We start from the raw sequence: 26,684 nt of genomic DNA on the forward strand, positions 1-26,684 counted from the left end.
ATGAAAATAATGTAACTTTTGGCATATGCCATCTGTTCAGTCCCTCACTCTCCATTTGTCCTGGACCTGGTAACCCCTAGATATACTGGTCACCTGACTGAAGGCATGAAACAAGAAAAAATTGCATTCCTGCCAGAAACTAGGTGGTCAGGAATCCTTGGAGCCTGGCCCTTTAAGGCCGTGACTGGAGATGCAGTGACGTCACAGAACCTGGCAGCTTTGCTTCCCGGAAGTTCCAGTCGGGCCTTTGTTGCCTGCTGAGGAGTAGGGAAGGCGCTGGCGTTGGGGCACCAGGGGACAGGGGGCATCCCAAGGGCCTTTTGTGTCACCAGCACAGTGTTGCCGAGTGGGCAGTGGTTCGCCCAGTGACGGGGACGGCGGCTGTGGCCCCTCACCCGGCACCGCGCCCCCCCTTTATTCACTGACTTCAGGGAGCAGCGGGAGTTTTCCTGAGGAGACTCTCTAGAGAGACGTGGGGGGGGGGCGTCAGTCTCGGGAGGGCGCTGGCCCGGTCCCCGCCACCATACAGGGTCCCCCAGCACGGTCGGAGCGATCACCTCGAAATCTCCAAAGAAACCCGGGTGTGAGAAGCAGCGTGGGGCCGGGGAGGAACATGAGCTCGGGTGAGTGAGGTCGCTCGGAAAGTTCCAGAACAACCAAAATAACGGAACAAACGAGAGAGTCATTTCTTTTTAAATTATTGTTCATTGTGTTTCGGGCCACTCGCATGGTGCTGGGGGCGACTCCTGACTTTGCTCAGCGATCCCTGCTGGGGGTCAGGGGACACCAAGGGGTGTTGGGACATGAGTCTGGGCCCGAGGCCTGCGCCCTCCCTGCTGACCTGTCGCTCAGGCCCCCATCCAAAGAGAGAGTGTCAGAGCCAGAAGGAGCCTCAGTTTCCCCGGGGCCTGTGCAGCCGCCTTAGGCATGTGTTAGCTCTCTTGCAAGGATGGTCACAGGGTGGGGTCAGGGGTCATGTGGGGAGTGCCCCAGGCCAGCCTGTTGCTGGCCGCCTTTCATTCCTGAGACTGAATCCAGAGTCCGTCCTAAGGGTCACAGAAACCCTTTTCAAAGGTATCTGTGGAGGCATTTTTTTTCTTTTCCTTTAAAAAGTATTTGTTCAGGGCTAACTCCTGGTTCTGCACTCAGGGATCTGTCCTGGGGGTGCTCAGGGGATCCCAGGGGCTGCTGGCTGCAGTCACAGCAGCATACAAGGCAAATGTCCTCTCAGTGTACTAGCCTCCTGCCCTGTGGAGGTAGGGGTTACCATTACTCACTTTTTGGGGCTCAATAGTATCTGGTGGAGCTTTTTGACTTTCACATGCTCCCCACTCATTGGTAGGTTCTGGGGTCCCACAGGAAGCTGTAAGAGGATGCAGAGCCTGGTGGCAGAGGGGGTGGTGCATCAGGGCTGTGTTGCATGACCTCACGGGTCATGCAACCTAGTGTGAAATCTTAGAAGGAGTAACATGCACACTTAACTGAGTGCCCTGAGCTCTCCCATGGCGCAGTATATGGTCACCGTTGGTTCCCTCGCCTTTATTGATTTATTTCAGTTAATTCATTTTTAGTAATTATTTTAAGTGTGGGGCACACCTGTCTATATGTGGTTACTCCTGATGGTGCTCAGGGAAACATATTAGATGCCAGTAGTCAAATCTGTTTTTTCTGCTTGCAAGACAAGCACTTCTCCTGCTGTACTATGTCTCCAGCCCCTTTGCACAGAAAAAAATTTGATTTATTATTATTTTTTTGAATTGTAGATTTTGGTTCACAGCACTCAGTGCTCATTGTTTACTCTAGGATCTGAGCTCAACATTGTTCCTGGCACTGCTCGGGGACCCTATTTGCTTTGCAGAATTGAATGTGGTTTCTCAGCTAGAAAGAAAAACAACCTATCAGCTGTACTGTATCTGCTAACCCTATGTAATTTTTTCTACAGAAAAAAAGATTTTTTGCTTCATCTGTCAAGTGTCTCAGCACAGCCCTCCCCACTGTCCATCTCCCAGACCAGTTGTGGTAGGCGATGGTACAGCTAGTAGGGCACCTGGCTTGCATGTAGCTTGCCTCATCACTTCATAGTGTCCGATGAGCACTGTCAGGTGTGGCGCAAAACTCCCCCAGAGAAAAGACTCACTCCAGAATTTGTCATGACAATGAGCATTCTTTGAACATCTTTTTTGTGCATTGGGTATATCTCTCCTGTTTGTTCTTTTCCTTGATTTTATTTTATTTTTTTTTTGGATCAGACTTGGTGATGCTGGTGATGCACAGTGGTTACTCCTGGCTCTGCACTCAGGAATTACTCCTGCTGGTGCTTGGGGACCATATGGGGGGATGCTGGTAATTGAACCCGGGTTGTCCACGTGCAAGGCAAAAACCCTACCTGCTATACTACCGCTCCAGCCCCCTGCCTGTTCTCCTCTGGTTTTTCTTTTTCCTACTCACTTGGAGATGGACAGGGACTCCTCCCCTCTGTCCAGGTGTCTCTGAAGTTCCAGTCCAGCTCCTTCAAGCACGTGCTCTGCCCTTTGAGCTCCTCTTCCTGGTTCTACCTCACTACTAGGGCAGAACATGAGGTGGGGTTTTGGCCCACACTTTCCAGTGCTTGAGGGCTGCTCGCTACTCTCTGCTCACAGTACCAGTGGACAGTGGGTACCAGAGAAGCCCCCTCTCCCTTCCCTTGCCAGGCTTCCAGTTGGCCAGCAACAGCTCCAGGCTGGTGTGCTCTCCCCTGCCCTCTGTTGATACATTTATTGTAAGTTATTGGATGTGAACATTCTGGAATATTTCAATGGTTAAACCCAGAACTATTGGTTCCCAAGCAGCGAGAAGGACAGACAATAACTTGATAATGCAAAAGCAGTAGGAGTTGTATTCCAGTATACTGGGGTCAACTATCTCAACCACAGAGTGCTTTCTTAACAGCGAACCTGATTTCAGGCAGCAAGCAGTTTATATAGGGTTTGATTACATAAGCAGTACATGTCTTACTATTTCAGAAAAAAAACTTAGCTAGTTATCCAACAAAGGTATTTTGATAGGTGTATAGCATAACAGTGGTCAGGCAATAGGTAAACATAAGTTTCCAGTAATAGTTCTGGTTACATAAGCTACTCATTCTTTTAGGGTTAACAAAAGAAATTTCTGGGGCATTTTGACTAGGGGCATAGTGATTGTTTGAGCCCACTTACTGGGCCTAGGTGCTTTCCCAGGTGGGTTCAGGTTGGCTAGTTTCATTGCTGGGAATCCAAGACTGATTTTGCTGATTTCTGCATTAACAGGGGTCAGTTTTGCCCTTCCACAACAAAACGCTGTTAGGAAGAAAAGAAGGAGTTGGAGGCTCTGATAAAAATTACAGACTTTCACCATTAAGATTTCTTTTGCAGGGGCTGGATCGATAGCACAGCGGGTAGGGCGTTTGACTTGCACCTGGCCGACCCAGGTTCGATTCCCAGCATCCCATATGGTCCCCTGAGCACCGCTAGGGGTAATTCCTGAGTGCAGAGCCAGGAATGACTCCTGTGCATCGCTGGGTGTGACCCAAAAAGCAAAAAAAAAAAAAAAAAAGATTTCTTTTGCGGTAAGTGTAATCTTTCTCCTCCATTTTCTTACGCAAAATTATCTAACAAGAGAGTAAAATCATATAGACCATTAAAGCCTGGGCTGTTAGCTCTGAGCCCTGTCAGGTGTGGTCCCCAAACAAAGACAAAGTAAAGAACTGACTCTTAAGAATATAAGGCTGGATTCCAAACCTTTGCTGTTGGCAGACAATTTCCTCTTTGCTTTTATTTATGTGTGTAGGGAGGGGATGGGATTTGGGATTGCTGCCAGACCCAGCAGTGCTCCGGAATCACTCATTGGGAATTCAGGGTGTGAAGTTAAGTCTGCCAAATGCATGGCAAGTGCCATGCCCACTGGTTTTCTTTCTGGCGCCTGAAATCTTTGAAATTGCTTTGAAACTGCAGTCTGTGCTGCATACTGGCATCATGCTGGGAGCCCCAGGTACCAGTAGCCCTGTCATGGCCTCTAACAGCTGGACCTCATCTCTGTGTACCCCCATTCCCATCGTAGCAGTCTGTGTTCCTCCCACAAGACTCATAGGATTTACATAGAATTTGAATTCCTGGGATCAGAGATAGACCAGGCGTGCAGTCCCTGGCCTTGCAAACAGCCTGCCATGGGGCAATCTCTGGCACAATGCAGGGTCCCACAAGCACTATCATGAATAATCTCAACGTTCTGCCACTTCTGGCCCTAAAACTCAAAACTTTGTCCTATAAAACTGGCTGTGGGTTTTTGACACAATACAATTTTTTTTCCATTTGCTTTTTCTGTTTGATGCTTATGGTATTCAGTGGGGTTCTGAGAACTGAACCCAGGTTAGCTGTATGTAAGTCCAACACCCTAGCAGTCTGTAGCTCCAGCCCATAAATTCATTCTTTTTTGGTTGGAGGCTCTGCTGGGCAATGCTAAGCAATTACTCCTGGCTCTGTGTTCATTGATCCCCTCATGCACAGCGTGGGAACCTCTGGGCGATGGGGAATGAACCTGGGTTGGCTGCGTGACAGCAAGCACCCTGTGCTCTGTGCTATCTTTATGGCAATTATAAAATGCTTTTACTCTGGGTAAATTTTAAAAAAGTTGTGAAATTAGATCTTCTTTTTCCTCATTAGAAAGCAACTTACTCTTTCATTTGTGTGGTTTTGTTTGGGGGCCAGTCAGCAGTGCTATGGGATCACTCCTGAATGTGAGCTCAGGAATCACTCCTGCTGGGCTTGGGGTGGCGGGAGATCAAACCGGAGTCAGCCACATGCATGACAAATGCCCTCCCTGATATGTTGTCACTCTGCTCCCAGACCTAATTTTCATCTGTAGTACAAGATTTCTGTTAGATATTATAGTATTTTCAGTTAGAGTGGACCCAAGTCACCTGAGGGATGGGACAGCAGCTTAGCTGCTCCTGTCTTCACTATGGGTAGCCCAGATGCCAACCCACTTCTGCATCCCCTGGATACGAAGGAGCATCTGACAGCATCTCACCTGGGTGGGTCTGTGAGCATGTGACGAAGGGTGATGCCAGTCAGGACAGTTCTGGCACCAGGGCAGGGACTTCTGGTTAGGGCCCTGTGGTGGTTCCCTCTCTGATGCTCACAGCTCTGATTTATCGTCCAAGTCTTTGGGCAGAGCTTCGTGCTGATCCTCAGAAATTAGTCGTTGGAGACAGTGGTAACATGCCACCCTGCTGACCATCCCCAGGTAGTAGGAGGGTGACAAGATGACAGCACACAATGACAGGCTTCCAGGGCCGTCGGTCTCTTGAGTTGGTTCTGGAAGGAGCCCTGGGATGTGTCTCCTGGTCGGAGTGCCCCATGCTGTGGTGTTTGACGACATCTTTGTCCCTGTTTGTTTTGTTGAATTTGTATTTGGAGGCTGGAGCGATATCGCAGCAGTTGGGCATTCACCATTCACACGGCCGACACAAGTTCGATTCTTCCACCCCTCTTGGAGAGCCCGGCAAGCTAACGAGAGTATCAAGCCCGCGAGGCAGAGTCTGGCAAGCTACCCGTGCGTATTGGATATGCCAAAAACAAACAATAAGTCTCTCAATGAGAGATGTTACTGGTGCCCGCTCGAACAAATCGATGATCAACTGGATGACAGTTACAGTGACAGTGAAAGTGACAGTGTTTGGGGTCAAACCCAGGGATGCTCAAGGAGTACTTACAGCTCAGTGTTCAAGCATCCCCCATGCCAGGTCTTAGGAATCTTTTGATATACTGGAAAAATAGGCTGATTTGTTCAGGTTTGTTTTCTGAGGTAAGGTGTGGTGTGGTGAGTTGATGGAAGGGTCACACCCTATGATTCTCAGGGGTAAATTCTGGCTTAATACTCAACATTGGACCTGCAGTGCTTGGGGGACAAGATGGGAAAATGGAGATTGCCCGCTCTACCTACTCTTCCTGAGCCTGCTGTCCTGTTTCTCCAGCCTGCTGCTCTGCTTCTTTTCTAATTTTTTGTCCCACAGGGGAGATGCTCACAAGTTCTTTATGGCTCTGTGCTACCGATTCTCCCTGACCAGTGGTAGGGGCTTCTAGATGTGCTGACTCCATATGCACCCTAGAAACTACAGTGACTCGGGTCCCAGTACCTGTGTTTCCCCTATTTTGTCCTTCCCACTCTGGAGAGCCTCTGCCTGCGCAGTCACACAGTCTCACGTTCCCCTGCTGCTGTGTGCGCAGTTCTGGGCATGTGCAGGTTCCAGGGAGCTGGAGCAAAGGGTCTCTCTAGCCTGCAGAGGGCTTCGGGACCAAGACGCTTCCCTGCTTTGAGAGGGATTGAGGGCAGCCCTGAACCCTAGTTCAGAATCCTATGGCACACATGTCCTTGCACAGCTTTGAGTCACTCACTGGACATTGAGTGTCCTGTTCTCTCCCTAGTGATCAGGGGCTGTGGCATGCATGGTGTGTGTGCTTAGTGTTTTTGGTTTCAACCCAGCATCACATTTGGGGTCCTGCTTGGTCTGTGCTCAGATGTTCCTCTCTACAGTGCTCACTGGAACAGTGGTGCTGGGACTGAACCTGGGTTTTTAATGTGCAACTCTAGCTTGAAACCTTCTAGTATAGCGCCCCCACATTTTACCCAATCCAGCTACCTTGGGTGATCTCTGGGCCCATCAACTGGAATTGCACATGTAATATGGTTTCTCCTGAGACTGTTGGCCCTGAGTCCCTCTATGGCCCTGGGGGTCCCATTCTGACTACCTAGAGCGGGTTGGAACAGGCCCTTACTAATGCCCACTTGTGTACCAGACACAGAATGTTCCTTGATGTGGCCGTAAGCTTCACCCCCAAAGAAGAACGTGCCTGCACGCTGCCTTCAGAGGAAGCTCTACGGGGACTTGATGCTGTAGACCTGCCAGCAACTGTAGGCTGTCGCTGGGAGCCATGTGTGTCCGACTTTCCTGGAAGATCCACCGGGGCTCCTGTGAGTTCAGAAAGGACTGGGATTCTGATGGACAGGATGTTTGACAGCTGTACAGACCACTATTTCTTGTGTTCCTCTCTTTTCTTTCTGTTTTTCTTATTGGGCCAAACCTGTAGGTACTCAGGGGTTACTCCTGGCTCTGTACTCAGGGAACCCTTTTGCTGGACGTTGTGGTCCAAATGGGATTCAGGTGGGGTTAGAGTGATAGCACAGTGGAAGTGGATAGGGCTTTTGCCTTGCATGCAGCCAACCAGGGTTTGATTCCCAGCATCCTATATGGTCCCAGAAGTACCGCCAGGATTAATTCCTTGTTGTAGAGTCAGGAACAACCCCTGAGCATCCTTTAATGTGACCAAAAAAGCAAAAAACATAAATCAAATGGGATTTAGGGGATTGACTCGACTTGGACACATGCAAGGCAAGCACCCTATGTCCCATACTGTCCCTCAAGTTCCTCTAAGTAACTCCCTCCTATTCCTGGATTAGTATAGTTCTTGTGCTACCCTTCACTTGAGTGTGTTCATTTTAGTTTTTCCTTTTGGTTTTGATTCAGCGCTCACATCCACATTTCTCCTAGCTCTGTGCTGAAGGATCACTTCTGGCAGTGCTCAGGGGTCCATGGGGGTCCTGTGGATTAACCCGGTCTGCATCTTACGAGGCTGGTGCCATGCCCACTATACCACTGCACCAGGCTTGCAACTTCATTTATTATTTTGTCGTTTTTTTCTATTTGTTTTGGGGGCTACACCTGGAAATATGCAGATTACTCCTGAGTATATGTTTGGGAATTTCTCCCTGCAGTGCTCCAGAGCCATACGGATGCCAAGGATGAAATCCATGTTTGTATATCAAGTATGTGCCTGCCCCATTGTACTATCATTCCAGTGAAATGTTCATTTTCTTTTCTATTTTTCCTTGTTGGCATTTTGGGTCATACTTGGCTATGCTCAGTGATTGTTCCTGGCTGTGTACTTAGGAATTACATCTGGCGTTGATCAAGGGATCATATGGAATACCTGGGTTTGAACCTGTGTCAGCTACATGCAAGGCAAACACCCTACCTGCTGTACAATTGCTCTGGGTCCAATAAGTTCTTTGCTTTTGATCTCACCCCATCAGATACCACGCTACTTCACTGCGCGCGTTCACTTCTAATGATTCTTGGGAGTCTTCAGCATGACTCAGTAGATCGCTGGGTATGATCCTCAGTAGATCTCTGATAGGCGCCAATCTGGGCATATAGAAAATGGAGATTTTTATATTCCCATTTTTTTGCTTTTTGGCTCACATCTGGCGATGCACACGGATCACTCCTGGCTCTGAACTCAGGAATTACCTGTGGAGGTGCTCAGGGGACTATGCGCGATTCAGGGAATCGAACCTGGGTCACCTGTGTGCAAGGCAAAAGCCCTACCCACTGTACTATCACTCTAGCCCTGTTCATTCCTTTTCTGTATTTTCTAGGGTTTTGTCATGGACACAAGTTGTTCAGTTGTAGCCTTTTGCTTGTAACTAAACTGAGCATTCATTTCTGTGGGGTCAGGGCATTCTGGGATGAAACCTTTTCCAGTTTCTCAGACCTTTTGAATCATAGGGAAACTTATCATTTAAAAAAACTTATATATGTGAGAATACTCTATCCTCAGCCTTACTGTGCATATGAAAACTCATTCTGGAGGGAAGTCTTATATATGTCAGGAGTGTGGGAAGGCCTTCATTCAAACCTCCAGCCTTTGTCAGGATATGACATTTCATACTGGAGTGAAACTTTTTGTATATTAGGAATGTGGGAAGGTGTTTGGTCTTTCCTCAAGTCTTTCTAGTCATAGTAAAACACATACTGGAGAGAAACCTTATGTTTGTACACAATGTGGAAATGTCTTCTATCAATCTGGGGATCTTACTAAACAGTGGAGAGAAACTTGATCAGTGTCTGCTATGTGGGAAGGCTTTCACTCTACTCTTAGGCCTTTCTGTGCTTAAGAGGATTTACTGGAAAGAGCCCTTATTTATGTGAGGAGTGTGGGACAGCCTTCCTTCATTCTTTAGCCTTCTCTAGGCAGAAGAAAATGCGTACTAGAGAGAAACCTTTTGTTTTTAAGGAATGTGGAAGGCCTTTTCTCAGTCTCTAAAGGTTGCTAAGCACTGGGAAATTCATTGTGGGGCGAATCCTCAGGCTGTCAGACAGGTGGGAAATTCATTGTGGGGAGAATCCGCAGGCTGTCAGACAGGTGGGAAAACCTTCAGTATGTCCTCATAATTTACTTGCATATTCACTGTGGATAGAAACCTCATCAATGTCAATCATGTGGGAAGGCCTTCACTCTGTACTCAGGCTTTACTCTGCATCTGAGAACTTATAATGAGAGAAGCTTTATATATGTAAGGAACTTGAAAAGGCAATTTTTCGGTCTTCATCCCTTACTAGACATGAAAATGCATACCAGTGTGAAATCTTATGAATGTAAAGAATGGGGGAAGGCCTTTGTGTTCCACTCAGGCCTTAGGAGACAATGTTAAATTCATACTGGATGACTGATGCCCTAACCCCAAGTAAGAACAGGCCCCTTCAGTAATACAATGTTTGTATAAGGAGGTGGGGTGACCCAATGTGGAGATAAGGAGGAAATAATCCGAGTAATGTGGGACACCCTTCCCATGACGTCAGCACATAAGGGGAAGGTACTTCCTTGTTATCACTCGGGTGCAGCAATGTCAGTGTCCCAGCATTTGGACTTGATGAGTCTGTTAGCTTGTAATTAATGGGACCTAGTGATAGAAGCCAGGAAAATGGTGATTAAATTAGAATTAAATGAACAGGTACCAAATCCTCCCCTCACTTCAGACTGTCAAGGCTCACCTCTGTCTCATTCTTTGCTCAGACTCTGCTTGGTTCACAGGCCCTGGTTTGGTTTGTGGGGATTAATGACAGAGATTAACCATGATGCAAACCCTTTGAAATTAGAAGAACGGCAAATCTCCATTCTTCAGGCCTTCTAGTAGTATGCTCTTGGGAGGTTCACTGAGCTGTGCTCAGGACATCATCCTGGCTCTGAGGTCAGCAGTCCACGTTTGGGGTGGACTCAGGGAAACTTATGGGTCCCTGGGGTTGGTGTCACATCAGGTGTGTGCAGGGAAACACCTTACCTGCTGCAGCATCTCTGCAGTCTCTATATTCAGGTTTCCTTAGATTTAGAAAACCATTAAGGAAAAAATTTCATAAAGTATTATGTAAGCAGAATGGCCTTGACAAGTTTCTTTAATAGGGTGGATAGAGACACTTTACATGGACTTTACTGTGCATAGAAAGACATTTGCCGGTTTTTGAGATGATCCAGAGGCCCCTGAATCAGATGTTTTACAAATGGTGGGAACATGAGAGATTCACCAACATCCACCCCCATCTCAGTAGGAAATTCCACTTAACTATGATTACTAGGAATAAAGGGTAAACCTGGGTTCCAATGACCTCAATTCAGCAGTAGTGAGGGGAGAAAAAGAAAGGTCAGACTTTTGCTTGGAAACAGTAAAGTTCCAGCAATCTAATATTCACCAGAATGGAAAACACCATTGGGATCTGTCCAAAATGCCAAACAAGGACACAAAATTACAAGTATGGTGTACTGACTGTTAGCTTCACATATGCGTCCATTCTGGGGTTGGTCCACGTGCCCCATTTTATATGCTTAGTTATATATTTTCGTTTGGTGGCACACCTGGTAATTCTTTTTTTTTTTTTTTTTTTGCTTTTTGGGTCACACCTGGCAATGCACAGGGGTTACTCCTGGCTCTGCACTCAGGAATCACCACTGGCCGTGCTCAGGGGACCATATGGGATGCTGGGATTCGAACCCGGGTCGGCCACGTGCAAGGCAAACGCCCTACCCGCTGTGCTATCGCTCCAGCCCCACACCTGGTAATTCTTAAGGGTCACTCAAGGTGGTGCTCAGACCCCATTTTGGATGCAGGAATGGAATTCACGTCGACCAAGTTCACAGCAGGTGGCAGCGCACTGTACTCTCTCTCTGTGTTTATAATTTTGTTCTGGAACTGCCTCCTGGGTTTTCCTTGGAGAAAAGAATCTACTACTTGTGTGTTATCAAGGGGTAGAGTGTTGACTGGACAGTGCTCTCTGATGTCTTACCAGCCCTTGCTCCTGTTCCAGTGTCTCTCCAGGTCTCTGGGCTGCTGCGTGGCCAGTTCCTCTCTGCATCTTCAGGGCTGACTTGGGCGTCACTGCTTTTACCCCACCTTGATAGATGACTTCCCCCGAAACTCATTGTCCTGTGCCCCACACGCTCCCTATCTGCCTGTTTCCCTTGAATGAGCCCCCTTTGTGTTTCTCCTGATGGACTGTGTGAGAGCATTGGTTCATTGTTTGCCCAGCACAAGACCAGAGGATACTCCTTACTCCCCACTAGCCCCCACTGTGTGACAGGCCATTCCAGCAGCTCCCTCTCCACCCCTTTACGCAAGCCCACCCCCTCGAGCCACAGATTCAGCTGGGTGGTGATAATGGTTCTCTGAACATCTGAAGTCTGGACCTTTAAGGCTGCTTGCTGAAATGTAAGTGACATCACAGTGGGGCCTTCCTGGTGATTCTATTCCTGGAAAAGGGTGAGAGTCATTGTTCACCTGGGTAAAGGACAAAGTGGGCCCCCTGCGAGCACTCGGGGATCTGAAGGCAGATTTTGTGGCAGGACGGGGGCAGACTCTCATGAGTGCTCAGCGCCTCCCCATCTCCATACTGAGCTGAGGATCACCACCAGCTTGGGGGGCACTTTTGCACTTGTTTTTCTCTTATTCCCTGATATCCAGGTGGTTCCTGAGGCGCGGCAGAGCTTTGGGGGGTGCAGGGGTTGAGGGTGTGAGTATATGATCTTGGGGGGCTCCTGCAGCCACAATCGCCTCCAGCTCTGAGATGGGCCAATGGCAGGTAGGCACAGGGCTCAGGGCGGGGGCTGTGGGCCTGGGGGTGAGGGACTTGCCGAGGGCGGGGCCTTGGCCATCTGAAACCCCCAGCTGACTGTGTTGGAGCCTTGGCCCCAGTCTCACTGATGTAGAATCTCCAGATTCACTTTGAGGGGTAGAGTCGAATCACACCCAATGGCAAGAGATCCTGCTTCTGTCCTACTTTTTTATTGGCTGCCCTGTTGGAATGGGGCATCCCGAGCAGTGCCTCTGTAGGTGACTGGGGTTTGCCAATGACAGTTTCCTTTTGGGGTTATTTTTGGTTTGGGGAATGGGGGGATATTATGTCCTTTGATATCCTGAGGACTTACTCTGAACTCCGACTCAGATATTATTCCTGGAGTGCTCTGGGGGCTGTGGGGATGCAGAGGATTGTCTGGTGTCAGCAAGGCAAGCATCATAACAGCTTTACACTCTGTTGAAATAGGAATTTCTGCTTCTTCACATCAAGTTGCAAGCTCTGCTGAGACTCCTGGCTATGAGGTCAGTACTGCAGGTAAAGGGTGTGTGTGTATGTGTAGAAAGTATAGCTCGTAAAGGGTGGGTGTGTGTGTGTGTGTGTGTGTGTGTGTGTGTGTGTGTGTGTGTGTGTGTGAGAGAGAGAGAGAGAGAGAGAGAGAGAGAGAGAGAGAGAGAGAGAGAGAGAGAGTGTACAAAGTTGTTTTTCAGAGGAGAGGGAGTGAGGGATTCCCCTCACCCCCTACCCTTATAGAGCCACATTTCAGGCTTTTGTTGTAGGGGGTGCAGTCCTGATGTTGGTTGTCGCTGATGCGCAGGAGCTCCTGTCCTTGGAATCTGCCCCTGGCTGTGCCTGTGAGAACCTTTTATGGGTCCTAGGGAGGAATCCCCAGGCCAAGGCAGGGCTGAGTTTTCTGTCTTGTAGCCAAGCTCAGAGCTTGTGTTGCGAAAGGCAGCACAGATGCCAACCCATTTTGCTTGTACTGGGGAGACGGAAGCATCGGGCAGTGTCCCTCAGGCAGGTCTGTGAGCTGGTGCCTGAGGGTTTGTTTGGTCAGAGCTTGTGGTTGTGCTCCTGTCCAGTGCTCACAACAGACTTCTCCAGGTCTCTGATCCTTGGAAAAACAGAGGCAGGAGAAGATGATGACATGCCATCGGACACACCATCCCCAGGTAGGAGGAGAGTGACAAGATGAGGCGAGGCAGCGAGGCTTCCTGGGCTGAATGTCTCTGAGATGTTTCAGGAAGGACCCTGCCATATGACTCCTTGTCGGAGGGCCCGGCTCTTTTCTGTATGAACCCACATTTCAGTCCATTGTATTTGGCTTTTGCACCACACCCAGCGTAAAGGGTACTCATACCTCAGTGCTTAAGGATCAGTTCTGACAGGTCTCAGGGACCATAGAGGGTGCTGGGGGTCAAAGCCTGGCATCTGAGTGTTTTGTTTTCTTTGGAGGGCTATAAATAGTGACTCTGGGAATACTCTTGGCTCTGCACCCCGGCATTGCACCTGGCAGTGCTTATGGAACCATGTGTGACGATTGGGTTCACCAGCCCGACCTGCTGTCCTATTACTCTGTCCTGCTGCTGTGTTTTCTTTTGTATTTATTGTTGTGCGACAGTGGGGGTGCTCAGGCCTTCTTGTCTCTGTGCTCTGGATTCTGACCTGATACTCATCACGGGTCCCCCGGGTGTGCTGGCCCCATTTGCGCCCTGGTAGCTAGAGTGACTCAGGTCCCAGGTTAGGTGCGTCTCCCATTTTGTCCTTTCCCCTGTGGAGAGCCTCGCCTGCTCTCTCACACAGTCCCGCATTCACTTGCTGCTGTTTACAGTTCTGAGCATGCCCCGGTTCCAGGGAGACGGAGCAAAGGATCTTGGGCTTTTGGCCTCAAGACACTTTTAACTGCTTTGAGAGGCATGTGCAGTGACCCTGAACTTTGCTCAGAGTCCTACAGGCTCATATGTGCACACACAACTTTCAGTCGATGCTGGACATGGAGTGTCCCCTTCTCCCTAGAACATGGGCTGTGGGGTGCAGGGGGTGTATGTTTAGTGTTTTGGCCTAAAAGCAGGGTTACTCCTTTGGGTCCCACTGGTTCCGTGCTCAGTTGTTACTCCCCACAGTGCTCATAGGAGCAGTGACTGGGATGTCCCTGGGGTTACTGTGAGCAAGGCCCCCACCTTCAGTAACCTTCCAGTAGAGCATCCTCACATTTCAGCAGATGCATCTCTCTTAGAGCAATGTTGGGACCTGAAGTGAGTGGAGTCCTGTGAGCACACTGCGTCTCCCCATCCCTGCACTGTGAGCAGTGGGGCTGCGCCAGCTTGGGGGGTCCTTTAGGACTTGTTCTTCACCTGTTTCTGATAACCAGGTTGTTCCTGAGGCGCGGCGGGGGCTTTGAGGGACCCAGAGGCTTTGGGGCTGTTGTGGGGGCTGTGCCCGGATGCAGGGGTCTTGTGCGTGAGTGGGTGATTGTGGGGGTACCCTTGGCCACGATCGCCTCCAGCTCTATAAAGGTTCAGCGGCGTGTGGGTGCATGGCTGAGATCGGTGGCTTCGGGCCTGGGGGCTTCAGGATCTGCAGAGGGCAGGGGTTGGCCATCTCGAACCTCCCAGCATGGGACTGAGCTGGCCCTGTCCCAGAGCCGTTGGTCCTGGTGCTACTAGTGTAGAACCTCCAGATTCACTTTGAAGGGCAGGGTCCCAGCCCCCCTGCAGCAGGAGGCCCAGTTGTCCTCTGTCCTGTGACTGTCGTGATGGGGCTGGGTTACTAGGTCATTGGGTCCCTGCTGGTGAGTGGGGTTTGCAAATGACATTTTTTCAGTGTTGTTTGGGTTTGGCTTGTGTACCACACCCAGAGATACTCAGGGTTTACTCTCGGCTCTGCACTCGGGAATTCCTGCTACTGTTGCTTTGGGGACCATATGGGAAGCCAGTGATTGATCTGGTTTGGCTGTATGTGCATGTAGGCAAGTTTCCTACCTGCTGTACTGTCTCTATTGCAACTTTTGTGCGTTTTTTTCTAGGTCAAGAATTGCTGCTTCTTGGGCTGGAGCGATAGCACAGCGGGTAGGGCGTTTGCCTTGCACGCGGCCGACCTGGGTTCGATCCCTGGCATCCCATATGGTCCTCCAAGCACTGCCAGGAGTAATTCCTGAGTGCAGAGCCAGGAGTAACCCCTATGCATCGCTGGGTGTGACCCAAAAAGCAAAAAAAAAAGAATTGCTGCTTCTTGGGCTGGAGCGATAGCACAGCGGGTAGGGCGTTTGCCTTGCACGCGGCCGACCCGGGTTCGAATCCCAGCATCCCATATGGTCCCCTGAGCGCCACCAGGGGTGATTCCCCAGGGGTGATTCCTGAGTGCATGAGCCAGGAGTGACCCCTGTGCATCGCCGGGTGTGACCCAAAAAGCAAAAAAAAAAAAAAAAAAAAAAAAGAATTGCTGCTTCTTAAGGTCCAGTTGCATAATACCTCTCCTGACCAGATGACCCCTACCTCTTATGGTGAGTAGTGAGGTTAAAGTTTTGTTTTTTTTTTAAAAGAGAAATAGTTGTTTTCTGGGGTGGGTGGTGTTGTTTTGGAAGCTTTGCTCAGGGTCACTACTGATGTGGTGAAAATAATTTGATTATAAATGGCCAGAGCAATAGTAAATCAAGTAGGGTGCTTTCCTTATAAGCGGCCAACTCAGCTTTGATCTACATCTGGCATTCTGAGCCCCACTAGGATGCAGGGGTCGTTTGTGTGAGTGTGTGATCCTGGGGGCCCCTTTCGCCACCATCGCCTCCAGCTCCAGGATCGGGCAGCAGCGGGTGGCTGTGGGGCTGAGCACTGGGCCTGCTGTGAGGGTGGGCGGGGATTGGCCTTCTTGACTCTGACAGCACAGGACTTTGCTGGACCCTGTCCAGAACCTTTTATTTTGTTGTGGGGACTTGTGTTGCTGTAAGTTTTTCCTGGTGGTCCTCAGGGAACAGCCCCTGTCACCCTACCTGCTGTTCTCTCTCTGACTTCCTAAGAGAGTTCCTTCAGTGTTTGTGTTTAAAAGTGAAGGAGTGAGCCCATAACAAAGCTAGTTGGGTGGAGCGACAGTACTGTGGGGAGGGTGTTGGTCTTACCCATGACCGACTGGGGTTTGATCCCCAGTATCCTATATGGTCCCCCATATGTTACCGGTTCTAGTCAAATACATAAGCCCAAGAATTAGTTTGAGGATTGTCAGGCTCCTCACGGGGATCCTCCCGAAGGACCTTCCCTCTGCTGTTGGCCTGTTTGGACTGTGAGAACCACAGAGATGCCCTCCACCTGCCCAGCCTATCCACCCAGGGATTATTCGACTAATTCTTACCTTGATTGCTGTGATTGATTTCAGAACTCAAACCACAGCATGAGGATTTGTTGTTGCTGCAATTTCACTTGAGAATGTTTTCACCAAATAGGAGTGAATGGCAAGATTCACACGTGGAATAGACATATTTCTATGCTGGCGGGATAGCTCAGTGGAGCGAGCATGTGACTTGAAAGGTGGGGTCCAGGCTCCATCCCTGCACCACATTTGTGGTCCCGCAACAGCTCAGGAGGAAATCCAGAGTGTAATGCTGGGAGTGGAGGGCCTTAGTCTCACTGGGCACTGACATTAGTCAAATTTTAACCTAAATACATTGTATTATTCTTCATACTAATGGAATACTGTGTTTGCCTCTGTAGAAAGTTCGTGCAAGTGATAATGTTTCAAAGAAGTGGTTGGTGGGCCCTAGTGATAGCACAGTGGGGAGGATGCTTGGCTTTTTATGAAGTAGAAAGCTGGATCTATCCCCAATACCCAAAAGGCCCCCAGCACCCCACTAGGACCCATCCCTGAGCACTGCTTGATGTGCCCCCTCACAAAATTAATACATTGCTAGAGCGATAACATAGCAGGTAGTGCGTTTGCCTTGCACACAGCCGACCTGGGTTCGATTCCTCCATCCCACACAGCAGAGCCTGGCAACCTACCCCTGGCGTATTCGATATACCCAAAACAGTAACAAGTCTCACAATAGAGACGTTACTAGTGCCAACTCGAACAATTGGATGAACAATGTGATGGCAGTGCTACTATAACAAACATCAAATTATAGCTGAACAATACATCAGCATATCTGAAAAAAAGACTGTTTCTTGGCACAAGTGCTGTACAATTCTTCTTCACTACTAGTTCATGCCGGAGACCAGCTCCGGCAGGAAGACCACCGACTCAGAGATGATGTGTTGACCAGCAGCTATCGAGGCTGAAGGCCCCGTTTATTCTCAAGCAAGCAGTTTTATTTATTTATTTTTATTTTTATTTTTATTTTTTTTTTGCTTTTTGGGTCACACCCAGCTATGCTCAGGGGTTATTCCTGGCTTTGCACTCAGGAATTACTCCTGGCGGTGCTTGGGGGACCATATGGGACGCTGAGGATCGAACCCGGGTCGGCCGCGTGCAAGGCAAACGCCCTACCCGCTGTGCTATGGCTCCGGCCCCGCAAGCAAGCAGTTTTATATTATTTGCATACCTTGGCCCAGGCACGTAGCCAAGTCCAAAGATGTTCTCATGGGTTAGACATATTTTGTGTTTGTCTCAAGATGTTCTCATTAAAAATACCAAGTCAGATTATTCCCAAGGTTACTTAGAACACGAGAAGTATGTACGTGCAGGATGTGTCCTGCTTATCTTGCTGGTAGGTTTTACCTTCAAGGCCCCTCTTTCAAGAGGCCCTCTGCACAGGACTCTCCCAAGCCCCCAGTGCAGGTCATACAAAGTTCATTGTCCCACGCTGGTCTCTAGTCTCTAGTCTATGTGCTCCAAGCAATCCCACTACAAGTTCAGATTTTGAAGAATTTTATTTTTGTTTCATAATAACACAGCGGGTAGAGTGTTGGCCTTGTATGGGGTCAACCTGGGTTTGATTCCTCCGTCTCTCTCGGAGAGCCCGGCAGGCTTCCGAGAGTGTCCTGCCAGTATGGCAGAGTCTGGCAAGCTCCACATGGCATATTTGATATGCCAAAAACAGTAACAAGAAGTCTCACAATGGAGACATTACTGGTGCCCGCTGGAGCAAATTGATGAGCAACTGAACGACAGTGCTACACTGCAATTCATCCACTACCAAACTAGTAAATGACTACTCATTATAGAGCAGGGAAGGGACCTTCCATTCATGTGGCTGATCCATTTTAGATCCCAGTTAAATTCAGTACATAGTCGAACTTGAGCACTGTTTGAAGAATTGCTGAGCACAGAGCTAGGAGCAGCATGAGAACACCAATGTCTATGAGCACACACAGACACATATAAAGGAATATTGATTATAGATATAATACTTAAACTTTTACCAATTCCTAAGCCTGATTTTGGGTCACCCACAAAATTAGTTTAACTAATTCTGGGCATGTGATTCACTTAGTTTCTAGTTCACTCCTGTTAACTGAATACATGAACAGTTTGGAGCTCCTGCAGCAATTGGAAGTTCAGTGCAATGTAAACAACAATCAGGACAGTTCAGTTGGGAGGTGCTGACCCAGGATCCATGGTTAAAACCCAGAGGGTTCCCGGAGCCCAGTGTGGAGTGATCCCTGAGCAGTCAAGGAAAAGTGCTCGGCACTACAGAACGTGCAACCCTAAAACGGATAATGAACACAAAATATTATGATATCTGGGTATTAACGCCCAGTGATTTCTGAGCATTGTTTTTTAGTGGTGTTGGTTGCGGGTCAGGGTTGGGGCGCTTACTGGTGTGTATTTACAAGGAAATCCTTGTGGATTTTATTCCCTTTGTGGAAACATAAAATCTGTGGCTTCATACTCTATCTATCCAGGAGTTGGCGACCCCACAGATTTCCTGCTGACTTGATCTAAGATCAGAAACGGGAAAAAATATCAACTTTCGTGACCAGAAAGTACCAGGTCAGGAATAGTTGGAGTCTGGCCCTTTAACACTCCGGCCGGAAGTGTGGGTGACGTCACCGAGTTCCTGTCTGAGGTTGGCGGCATTTCCGTTCGGCCGCAGAGCATGGGGACTGGGGCAGGAGGGGAAGGGGGATCCCGGGGCGGACAGGGGGTCCTGGCTGGGTGGCTTTGTGCCGTGGGGGGGGGGGAGGGGGCGGCGCCCCCACCCGGGTGGCCCCTCGCCCTGCCGAGGTTTGTCGAGTTCGTTCCTGCCCTTCAGGGAGACGAGGGGGATTCTGAGGGAACTTACCTCAGGGCTGCCGGCGGGCGCGAGTCCCAGGGAGGCCTGGCCGCGCCTGGCGGGCTCGGGGCAACTCCGGGCTCTGCACTCGGGATCCTCCGGGGGTCGGGGGACCCCATGGGGTGTCGGTCAAGGCCCCGCCCTCCCCGCTGCCCTGTCGCTCAGGCCCGGCCACAAAGAGAGACAAGAGGGAGCCTCAGTTCCCCAGTTTCCCGCAGGTCAGCGGGGCGTCCGCGGCCGCCTCCCCATTGGTTCCTGCGGGGACACTCGGAGCCCCCGGGGGTCACGGGCTGGGGCGGGGGGTCACCCGGGAATGTTCCCGGGCCGGTCCTTTGCGGGCCACTTCTGTCATTGGGGTGATTATGGAGTCAGGGCCAAAGGTCGGTTCCCCTGAAAATGGTGGAGGTTAGTCTGTCTTTTAATTAAAAACAATGTTTTGTTTCATAATACTTGACCGACTTCCCGCAGCGTTCAGGGTCCCTCCTGGCTCTGCACCAGGGGACTCTCCTGGCGGGACTCAGGGTCCTGTGGAATGTCAGGCTCGGTCCTGTCAGCCCCGGCACGGCAGATGCTCTCCCAGTGCACTGCCCTCTGCACTGGCCGGGGACTCAGGAGTGTGTGGCTGACCGTTTGATTTTCCCGGGTTCCCTGCGGCTGCGGTAGGTTTTTGGGATCCTGGGAGACGCGGAGCTGAAGAGACTCTGACAGAAGTGGGTCTAGCATCCGTGCAGTGTTGGAGCAGAGTGGTCCTTGCAACCAAATGTAGCAGGTGGTAGGCTGGTCACTTCCAGGATGTACCCCTAGATGTACCCTAATGCAATCTAGGATTTCCATTGGTCACCACACCCTTATTTCTTTGTTTTACATAATTTATAGATTTTTTTAAGGTGAGGGAACACATGGCAATGTTCAGGGGTTATTCCTATCTCTGCACTCAGGGATCACTCATGGTGGTGCTCAGAGAAACGTGGGATGCCGGCAGTCAAACCTGGGTAGACACTTGCAAGACAAGAACCCCACCCACTATATTTCTGTTATTATCTGCCGGAGTCCGGCTCCGGAATGAAGACCACCGACTCAGGGATGAAGCATTGACCAGCAGCTATCGAGGCTGAAGGCAAGGTTTATTCTCAAGCAAGCAGTTTTTATATTCTTAACATACATTTGCCCAGGCACATAGCCAAGTCAAAAGATGTTCTCATGAGTTATACACCAAACAGACATATTTTGTGTTTGTCTCAGGATGCTCTCATTAAAAAATACCAAGTCAGATTATTCCCAAGGTTACTTAGAGCACGAGGAGTATGTACGTGCAGGATGTGTACTGCTTATCTTGCTGGTAGATTTTACCTTCAAGGCCCCTCTTTCAAGAGGCCATCTGCACAGGACTCTCCCAAGCCCCCAGTGCAGGTCATACAAAGTTCATTGTCCCACGCTGGTCTCTAGTCTCTAGTCTATGTGCTCCAAGCAATCCCACTACAATTATCAATTGTAGTTTTTGGTCCACAGCTGGCAAGTGTTCAGGGCTCACTCTTGGATCAATTCCCAGCATCCCATTTGGTCCCCTGAGCACCGCCAGGTGCAATTCATAAGTGCAGAGCCTGTAGTAACTGCTGTGAATCGCCAGGTGTGACCCAAAACGCAAAAAAATAAGAAGTAAAAAAGTGTCTTTTGCTTTTCTGTTTGCATAGTGAATGCATGAGCTTACGATAAACTACTGATTTGAGACGGAGAGCTGATACCTCAGGAAGGGTAGTTGCCTTGCACATGGCAGACACAGGTGAAAACCTGACATCTCATATATTCCCAGGTATCACCTGGTCTGGTTAAAAAACAAAACCAAAAAGGCTCCTTTTGGATTGGCAAGCTGCTCCTATCATTCCCCACAATGGACGTCATTCAAATACTTTCCATTACTGAATTTTTTTCTTATTCTTGTTGGATAACACCAAGCAATGCTCAGGGGTTACTCCTGGATCATTCACTCAGGAATTAGCACTGGCAGTGCTTGGGGAGCTATATGGGATTCTGAGAATCGAACCTGGGTTGGTCTTGTGCAAGGCAAATGCCCTAACCACAGTGCTATCACTCCAGCCCCAACATTAGCAACTCTTCCATTGTGTTTTATGTTTTATTTCAGAAAGTAAATCACAGCTTCAGGGGTTTTCACTGCAACAACTTGATTTGGGAATTGAGTCACCCAAAACGAGTGAGTTGTAAGATTTGCATGTTGAATATAAATATTATGTTGGCAGAATAGTTCCTTGGAACAAGAATGTGACATGAAAGTGGAGGTATGGCCACTGCAGGGTGGAACTTTGTAGCCTAATGTTTGAAATCGAAGGATATTTTGTGGTTATTATTTATATTTCTTGCTTTTTCATTCACTCACGGTAATGCTGATTAGTTACTTCAGGCTCAGCACTCAGGAATATCTCTGGGAAGTGCTTAGAGCACCATCTGGGATGCCAGAATTCAATCTGGGTCCACCACATGCAGTGGAAATGCCCTCCCCACTCTTAGCATTCTTAACCTGTCCTAGCATTCTTAATGCTGTTCTAGCATTCTTACCCGAATTCCTACTAGTATTTAGAAGAAATAGTGTGATTTTTCACTGGATTGAAAGTAGGCACGAGAGTTAATTGTTTAAAAGAATTGGTTTGTTGCCACAAGTGATAGAGTATTGGGGCAGACTTGCCTTCCACAGGATGGAAACCTGGGCTCTATTCCCAGCACTGTTCCCTGGACCCACCATCAGTGATCCTTGTCACTTCTTGGTATGGTCAATCTTAAAATAAATACAAAGTACAATCCAAAAAAGAACAAAAAACCTCATTGATCCTGGAGAGGATTTGTTTGTGGTGAAATGTTTTCAGTGGCCCCCATGGTCCATCTTGCTGTGTAGGATTGTAGCCATGCCTTAACACATGGATAGGGGCTCCACACTGTGCTACAAACAAACCCAGACTCGGGTGTATTTTATTTTGTTGGAGACTACTTCTTTGGCATTCTGCAGACAGTCTTATGTACATTTTATGTATATGTTTATCGAGTTGAAAATATTTAAACAATGATTGTGCAGCCTTCAATTAAGTGCAGCCACTATGTGGAAACATTGCATCATCCCATAGAACACCCATCCACCTGTCAGAAATTGCATTCCTAGTGATGGAAATGTTGGCCTCAGTTTCTTTTGACAGGGAGACTATGAAGGAATGGAGCAGTCATTGGAATCCTCCTGTGCATTGTACAGGGAAGCAGCCAACCCCAGTGGAATGTCTCTGATCCTGCATTCTGTGACAATATCTCGGAGTCAGCAATCTCGCCCTCTGCTCCATGGGGATGCTGAGAAAGGCCTAATGTCTTCTGAGGATATCAGTGTGGAGAGAGCGACCTCACTGTGAAGAAACTCTCACCTGGGAAAATTTCCTCACAGTCTATTCTCCTCAGTTTCTGGACACAAAGCCCTCAAAGGCAGCAGCCCCGGGACTGTGGGAGAGGAGCACCGTTTATAGTGAGTCCCACATGCCGACATTCGCATAAGGAAAGTCACCATGTACTGACCCTGTCCAAGAATAATGTTCTCTTAGAAACCCACGGTAGACAGAATCCCCAGGATCGTTACCAGGGAGAACAAACTGAGTCAGGTATCATCGCAGTGTGTCAGTGCAAAGGTTCCAAACTGGAGTGAAACCGTTTATGTATACAGACTGTGGGAACACTTTCACTGCCCCCTCAAAACGTATTATACATCAGAGAGTTCACACTGCAGAGAAACCTGATGCATGTGAGCAATGTGGAAAGTCTTTTACCTTGCCCTCACAACTTAGTGTCCTCAGGGAAATTCATACAGGAATGAAAACTTACTCATGTCAGGACTGTGGGAAGGCCTAAACTTGCTCCTCTGATCTCTTTCATCACAGAAAGAGTCATTCTGGAGAGAAACCTTATTCACGTCAGGACTATGGAAAGGTCTTTGCTTATCACTCAAGCTATTCTATGCACAAGGATAATCACACTGGAGAGAAACAGTGATTCTGTAAGACAGGTGGAAAGGCCTTCACTTGATGGGCAGCCCTTAAAGGGCACATGAATACTCACTCTGGAGAGAAGTCTTATATATGTCAGGAGTGGGGGAAGAACTTTAGTAGATCCTCAGTTCTTACTGTACATAGGAGAATTCATACTGGCTAGAAACCTTATAAATGTAAGGCATGTGGAAAGGTCTTCAGTGATTTATGAGCCCTTAACAGACGTATGAATACTCATACTGGAGAAAAGACCTTTGTATGTCAGGAATGTGGGAAGACCTTTAGCAGATCCACGTATCTTACTGTACATAGTAGAAATCCCAGCATTATGTATGTCAGGAGTTTTGGAAGACCTTCAGCATGTCCTCCTATCTTACAGTACATAGGAGAATTCACACTGGAGAGAAGCCTCAGAATTGTTATGTTTGTGGGAGGACCTTCACTCACCAGTCAGTCTTTACTCAGCATATGAGAAGTCATACTGGAGAGATGCCTTAGTAGTGTCAGGAATGTGGGAAGGCCTTTAGCTCATGCTCAGTGCTCACTGTACATAGGAGAACTCATTTGGGAGAGAAGCCTTTTGTATGTCAGGAGTGTGCGTAGACCTTTCTCAAATAGTCAGAGTTGACTAGACATAACAGAATGCACACTGTCGAGAAACCTTATAAATGTAAGGCATATAGAAAGTCCTTCATTTGATCATCTGCCCTTAAAACACATATGGGTACGTACAGTGCAGAGAAGTCTTATGTATGTCAGGAGTCTGGGAAGGCCTGACATACATAAGGCATTATACAGTAGTAGGATAGCCTTAATACTTACGTATACTCATAGGAGAATTCACATTTGAGAGAAACCATATTAGTGTAAGGACTGTGAGACAGCCTTCATCAGCACCAGCGATTTCATACTAGAGAGAAATTGAATGTGAGAAATGTGGAAAAGTTTCTCATGCCTTTGTAGTCATAGGAACAATATTGGAGAGAAGCTTTATGTTTCCCTTTTTACTCCCTTTTTAAAATTTTAGTTCTGGGGTTCTGAGTCGTTTTGGGTGGTGTTTGTTGTATAATCTGGAGAATAGGGATATCCCCCACAAATTATGCAAGGATGTGAATCGGATCAAGTAGAGACATTGCTGTGAAATTATTTTGTAAGTTATAAAGTGAGACCGTGACAAGCGACCCGTGGCATACTTGATGTGCCAAAAATATTAACAATGATGGTCCTCATTCAGCTGACCCTGAGAGAGCCCCCAATATACCATCAGCTTACACTGGTATGCGCCGGGGACAAATGGAGATGTTACTGGCGCCCGCTCGTACAAATTGATGAACAACAGGATGACAGTGATACAGTGAATTTATAAACTGCCATTTGAACATTAGGCACGCGGATGTGGCACATAAATATAAGTTGGTGTTTCTGGCTTTAATCTTTATTTTAAATTTGGCTTATTAGTATAAAGTAGCAGATTATGTTAAAGAAATTTGGGGGAGAAATGATGTATTAATAAGGTTTTGGGGAAAGTGTTCTGATCACTGTTAGGTCATAGAAATCAATAAGACTTGCAGTGTATTTGGGTCATTTGTATTCGGGATAATTAAGTGGGTAATCCCCTCTGGTCACTTTGTCTTCTGACATCTTCTTGCTGTGTGCTGGCCTCCTCTTACCACTTCATTAGTCCTAACTTCTCTTCCAGGCAGTGACCTTTACAGTGCAGCCATATTTTCATTCATTATTAGTGGGCTTATATGTTGGGCCGCTCATTAGATTGGACTGAGTGAAATCATCATTTTGGTTGGTTAAAAACTGTCATTTCAGCTTGCTCACCCTAATACAATAGGAACTCAATAAAGTGTTGCTAATTCTCTCATTGGATCAATAAACCAAGCAGGGTGTTTTGCTGTATATCTCCTTGGATCATGGGTTTTTATGATATTTTTATGCTTCGAATCCCTTGTCAGAATAAGAATTTTTGGTGCTTAAAATGCATATCTACAAATAATTCCATTTACATTGAAATACAGTTATCAAAATGAAAATCCAAACTTGTCACAGAGTAATGTGTGCTTTTAAAATTGATACATTGAACAGCAAGATCATTGAATTAAAACTTGGGAATAGTTACTTTGTTTTGTTTTTGTTTATGTTTTTTGCTTTTTGGGTCACACCTGGCGATGCACAGGGGTTACTCCTGGCTCTGCACTCAGGAATTACCCCTGGCCGTGCTCAGGGACCATATGGGATGCTGGGATTTGAACCCGGGTCGGCCGCGTGCAAGGCAAACGCCTTACCCGCTGTGCTATCTCTCCAGCCCCTACTTTGTTTTTTTAATGATAGCTGCTTGAAACTCTTTTTGCTCTTTGCACAGGAGATGATCAGTATGGAGTGGCCTCTGATGATCACTTAGAAATATGGGATGCTGAGAAAGAGCTGTCAGAACCTGATGCTAGCCTTTCATAGCTGAATGATGCTGGGGAGAGTTACCAGATTCTCATTTAGAATGGAAGGCTGTGAGCAGAGGTTATCTAAGTGGCAAGTTTAAGATACTTAAAAGTGGTGATAATGTGAGTGATGTCAGTAACATCACTGTAATACAAGTAAAAATAGTGTGATATGATGTAAAGTCAAGCAGAGATAATGCTAATACTGTTGTTCTGCTTTGTTGCCCATCTTCTGTTTTGGGGGTCACCTGGTGTTGCTCATGCGTTACTCCTGGATTTACACTCAGAAATCACTCCTGGTTCTACTCAGGCGACCATATGGGATGCCAGGGATCAAACCCAGGTCATTTGCGCGCAAGGCAAATGCCCTACACGCTACAGCGTGTGGCTATTGTTGTGGCCCAAGGCAGTCTTGTTCATATCTAGGGCTATAGTCTTCCTTTTCAAAGACTTTGGAAATTTAAGCTCCCTGGTGGTCTAGTGGTTAGGATTCGGCGCTCTCAAAGACTTTGGAAGTTAGAGGGCCATAAATCATCTTACAAGTGTTGCAAAGATGTCTACATTTGTGGTCATCTGCTAGTCTTGATCCAATGCTTTGGCAGTATTAAAGTATTAAGGCCTTATACTTCCAGACCTGAGGACTAGAATCTGTCAAGACAGTCCTTGTTGGGCTGGAGTGATAGCACAGCGGGTAGGGCGTTTGCCTTGCATGCGGCCGACCCGGGTTCAAATCCCAGCATCCCATATGGTCCCCTGAGCACCGCCAGGAGTAATTCCTGAGTGCAGAGCCAGGAGTAACCCCTGTGCATCGCCAGGTGTGACCCAAAAAGCAAATAAATAAATAAATAAATAAATAAATAAATTGTGTTTCTGAAGCTGTCTTCTGTGGTTTCTCTTGTATGCAAGAGTCCAGTGCTTGGACTTTTTCCAAAGACTGTGTTCTTCCAGCCTTTTCCCTTTCCAATGTCTGTCCAGATCTCTGGGCTGCTGCTAGGCAGTTCCTCTCTGCATCTCCAGGGCTGGCTCTGGAGTCATTGCTCTCACCCCATCTTGATAATTCGCCAGTGTCAGGTGCCTTGTACCTACCT

The 26,684-nt window shown here is 48.0% G+C and overlaps 1 long non-coding RNA gene across 8 annotated transcripts in view; it reads left to right on the forward strand.

Annotated features, from left to right (window-relative positions):
- The first annotated feature begins 247 nt into the window (after positions 1-247).
- LOC129403267 (uncharacterized) overlaps positions 248-26,684 on the forward strand; it is a 60,426-nt gene continuing 33,989 nt past the window's right edge. Inside the window, exons 1-8 of one of the 8 annotated variants that reach the window (XR_008629092.1) lie at positions 248-623; positions 3,390-3,583; positions 5,433-5,820; positions 6,813-6,987; positions 10,763-11,553; positions 12,386-12,441; positions 21,262-21,330; positions 22,309-25,211. This is a non-coding gene — a long non-coding RNA (uncharacterized LOC129403267). Of the gene's footprint in view, positions 624-3,389; positions 3,584-5,432; positions 5,821-6,812; positions 6,988-10,762; positions 11,924-12,385; positions 12,442-21,261; positions 21,331-22,308; positions 25,212-26,684 lie in introns of those variants that run through there. The other 7 variants (XR_008629090.1, XR_008629091.1, XR_008629094.1 and 4 more) reach the window with 7 other exon arrangements.

This window comes from Sorex araneus, chromosome 3 (assembly GCF_027595985.1).
Source record: "Sorex araneus isolate mSorAra2 chromosome 3, mSorAra2.pri, whole genome shotgun sequence".
Taxonomy (NCBI): domain Eukaryota; kingdom Metazoa; phylum Chordata; class Mammalia; order Eulipotyphla; family Soricidae; genus Sorex; species Sorex araneus.